This window comes from Dipodomys ordii, unplaced genomic scaffold (genome assembly GCF_000151885.1).
Source record: "Dipodomys ordii isolate 6190 unplaced genomic scaffold, Dord_2.0 Scaffold7, whole genome shotgun sequence".
Lineage (NCBI taxonomy): Eukaryota > Metazoa > Chordata > Mammalia > Rodentia > Heteromyidae > Dipodomys > Dipodomys ordii.
Window position 1 is genome coordinate 14,919,135 of NW_012267223.1, and position 4,978 is coordinate 14,924,112.

Sequence of the window (4,978 nt, forward strand, 5' to 3'; positions counted from 1 at the left end):
TAACTTCTGCAAGATTCAAAAAAAAAAAAAAAGCCTTATTGTCTTGCTATCCTTGGGTATAACAAAAATTCTTAAAATTAATTCCTGTTTTGATTTTTAAAGTAGCGGGCAGAACCACGATAATGTTGTCATACAAATAACAAAGTCTATGGAAATGCTTTATTGAGTTTTACATGCCTGTCCAATCAGAGATCTGTGAAGTACTTTTCTTAAATAAATAACTTTAACCAAAAACAATTCAGATCACTCATCTCTTAACCTACCAAAAACTTCTTGCACCACAACGGCAGAATTGAGTAGCAGCAAAAGAGTTCATGAAGCCCATTAGGCAGACAATCTGAAGTAAAGGTTTTTGTGAAGAAAAATAATATGCATGTATTTTATGAAAGGCAATGCATTTGTTTATTTTGCTCTTCTATATGTGGGGAAATGGAAAAACCAGGAATAAGAATGTACTATTAGATCAATAGGAGGTAGTACATTTTAAATTCATTTAACAAGCATTCAATACAATGTCACAAGATTGCAAATACTCAGCAAGTTTATTCCATATGTTTTATTGAGCTATTAGTATGTGCATACACTTTTTCCTGCTGGCGTAAAGCTTACATTCACTCTCGTGAAGGGAAGAAACACTTCAAAAGCTGGGTGGTGTCTTGGACTCAGAGGTTGAAGGACTGAAAGGATCAAAAACATTTTATTCCTTTATATCTTATTATAGAGCACATTAAAGTCTATTGGGCTGTATTTGTTTCCATGCCCTGTCTCCTTCTATTTGGTTATACATTCTCTGAGGACCGTTAACTTGTGTGTTTGTTTTCATTGCTCCAATCTAGATGCAGTATTGCAATGCATCCAAGTTAAAAGTGTGCTGTGGACAAGTGCGGTTAGGGAAGAGAAGTTAGATTGTGGAATCGAGAGTCAGAGAGCCATTATTTCTGATTCCTAGATCAGCACTGTCTTTGCCACATGCATTAACCCAATGTGCCTCAGTCAGCACAAATACCTCTAAATGGATGGGAAGCCCATCTGAGTTCCCATTTAGATAAAAGGTATAGTCATTAAAGTTGCATTGTCTGGAGACTACGGGAACTTTGTGGCAAAGCTGCTACTTTCATAACCCTGCCATTCTCCTAAACCCAAGCTGTCTTATGGGTTCTTCCAACTTTTTTAGTGGATTCCCCTCATCTTTGACTGGAAGGGAAAGAATTGTCAGTGAGAGGCACTTGTGAGAAAAAAAATGTTATTCAAACACTGAATTCACTTCAACACCAAAATCAGCATTATCACAACACATAACTCGTGAAGAATAAGATTTTTCTTTTTGGTTCAGTCAAGTTTTGTTGAATATCAATAGGGTAATGGCTATAGCAGGTTTTTCTGCCAATTAACATATATTTCTTCTGTTGAAATTCACACCATTTTCCTTAATTAATCCTGACCTTTCATACTGCATTTTATAAGCTTCTTAAGAAGTTAGAAATAAATAATTCAGACCACATGTTTTTTTTTTTTCTGAAAAGAGACAAGCTGTTTTACTCTATCCTCAGAGAATAAATTAGGTTTACATTCAGATTAAGCTCATGGAAAATTAGATAAACAAATGCAAAAAAAAGATATAGCTGAAGCACATGGAAAAAAAGCTTTCTGGTTACTGAAAGACACCAGGTAGATTTCCAAGGTTCTGGAGCAAGATGGGTTTTCTTATTCTGTATCTTGAGGAAGACACCGCTTTCCATCTCTATAAACTTTCAAGTTTATAGTCAGGGTTTGTAATTTAAATGATGTCTTTGTATTTAATACCTCTTCAAGTCTCCCTAGAATACTCTCCATCAAAAGACTATGTATTAGTAAATCCTTCAAGCTTTTTTTCTCTGTATTTCTAAACTCTATACATTTATTCCATCATGATAGCCCGGTCCTCTACTGGTTCTGGCTAATTTCTTAGAATTGTGCTTTAAATACAGAGTTCTCTTCATATTACTCCCTTACTTTTCAGTATTCAGCAGATCCTATTGCCACTGAATTATGTCTTTATAGTTCTTTCAGTCATGTCCCAGACTATCTCCCTTTATACAGTCTACGTTCAATAAAATATGTAAATACCTGATACTTTTCCAAAATGTCACCTTTCCTTAGACCATTCCCTAGTTCAGAAATATCTTCTACCTTATAATAATATCCATTCTGTGCCTCTGCTAATAGTTTTTTGAGTAGTGAAGTACTATTACTACTACTAAGAAAGCTTTCCAAGTGTAAATGTTTTGTCTTTTACTATCTATTGGGTTTACTTGTAGATTTATAGGCATATACTAATTATTACAAATGAAGGACACCATGAAACCTATGGGTTTTATTTTGAGTCTGGCTTATTTTGTTTAATATAATTTTCCCCAAGTCTTTCCATTTCCTTACAAGTGTGGCAATATCATTATATGATGGAAGCCATAATTAACTTGGTTTAATTAAACAGGATTTTAAACATTCACACAGTGAGACAGAAGTGGGTTTAAGGTCATATGAAATAATGCTTATTGAAATAAACCCCGAGAAAGGGAAACAATGTTTTCTATTGAACTGTTTGTGGTTCTGTGACTGAAGTGGTAAAGCACTTACATTGAGCAAACGAATCTCAGGGAAAGCACCCAGGCCCAGAGTTCAAGCCCCAGGACTGGCAAAAAAAAAAAAAAAAGGCATTAGCATTAAACCTGAGAAATGGTTCACATGCATCATATTCATACGTTTGCTATAGGTTTTTATAATTTAAAATGTGCAGTAACTTTTTTGAATCAAGCTGTTCTTTCTTTGTTTTACAAGGTATTCCTCTCTTACAAACTTATCTCCATGTTCTGTATTTCATGCTTGTGTTCTACGTTTCCTGTTCAATCTTGTATGACTATAAACTTGATGGCACATTGATCTTATGTTCAAATACTCTAAGTAGGATACTTTAAGTAGGATATTCTAAGTAGGCTATAATGTGCCTGTTTTGTCAGACTGATGCATTCTGTAACTTTACTCACATATTCTATATGCCTAACCCTGTCTTCACCGAATAGTATTGCTATTGCCCTTAACAGCCATTAAAAAGAAATAAGGAACCATCCTCAAAGTCATAATCTACTTTTATTGCCAAACTTTGAGCCAAACTTTCAGTTCTCCAATAGGTATGAATTTAAATGGGCTCCAAGGAGACATAATAAATCTAAAAGCTAACATTTGCAGCTGTTTTGTTAATTTGATTGTTATCACGGTCAATCAGCATGTGTTTAATGATTCACAAATAAACAATTAAATTATAAGGAATTCAGTTGAAAAATTGTTTGTTATGACACTACATACTTTTAAATCCATCAAGTTACTTATTTTAGAAACATAATTTCTAGACCAAATGTTGTTTGGATGACAGTCCCTTCCTTATCTAACATGTCATAAAAAATAGGGTAAAAAGAAAATCTCTGGTTAAGTTTAGTATATTTTTCATTGGCTCTACAAATTAGTTCATTTAGAACGAAGTTCTTTTCAATGATTTTAGCCTCAAATGTTAATATGCTATGCATAAAAACTATTTCCACTATTTAATTTTGGACAGACAAGCATATATAACATCACTATTATGTAAGGGAATAATAATGCTTTTGCAGCCAATAGATACTATGGACACAGCTAGATAGGAATTTTATGGCAGAAACTGCTATATTTAGTTCCTCACTCTAAAATTCAGTCTAAAACTCACCACCTACTGTATAACTTTGATTAAAAATATTATCTTCTTGGTACCCTGGGTATTGTATATACGTTTATCTGAATTAGGAAAGGGAAGGAGAACAACAAAATGGTGAGACAAAAGACAAAGGGGAGGCCTATGTAACAGCGATACTCACAAGACAATATATTGGAAATGATCTGGACAACTTGGGCGGGGCGCTGAGGGTAAAGGAAAGAGGGGGAAAAATGAGGGAGGTTGTAATAAGTTTGACAAGACCTGTACTCACTACCTTACTTTTATAACTATAATCCCTCTGTACATCACCTTGACAATAAATTTAAAAAATACTATCTTCTGTTCTAGTCAATATGGTCTTAGCTATTTTAATTTATCATTACATATTACTATGGAGAGTACATGTAGAAATTACTTTAAGATGCATCTATAAGAAATTGTGATATCAGCCAAAGACTAATATGTAATTTAAAAATTGCAAATATGAGAAAGAAGCAGGTCTCTCGTCTGAGGTCTGATTCTGAAGTGAGAAAATAGCTTGTAAAATAGACAAAACATAAGTTAATTAGTTGTCTTTCCATGACCTAATGGCTCAACAAGAGGGTAGGGAGATACCATGAGCTACTGACATTGTTTTTCTTGCATATAATCCCAAACCCAAATAAGAGCCTTGGTCGCACACACACACACACACACACACACACACACACACACAGAGTAAAAAGAAGCCACCAAGTTTTCTATATAATTGAAGAGCTAGCAAGAAGGAAATGGCAGTAAAGATGAAGAGGTTGGTTGAGAGTGAAGAGTGAATTCTTAGGGCATTGTTTTCACCATTGCCCATTCTGTCTAGGTATCTCCTGTGCTGCAAAACTTCCCTAATACTTCCCTTCTACATAAATCCTAAATACCTTTGTGATATTTTGTCAGGAAGTCTGTAAAGCATCAATGTTCATTCAACTGAGATGCCTTAAAACACAACCTCAGAAATATTTGTTGAACAGATGAATGTTGTTTTTTTTAAAGGAAACTGTACTTTAGAGTAGTTGTACACAGGGATCTAATCAACAAGTAATATGATGAGTACAATGCATTTTGATCAATGCCACTGCTTCCTCAAAGAGAATTCTAAGTGCACTATGAGATGAGACAAAAACTCATTTTACTGTAATTCTTCCTTTATACTAAAAGAAATAGTGTAGTAGGATAGGACTCAGTGTCAAGCTCTGTAACTAGGTTTGCTTGCTTGTGGAT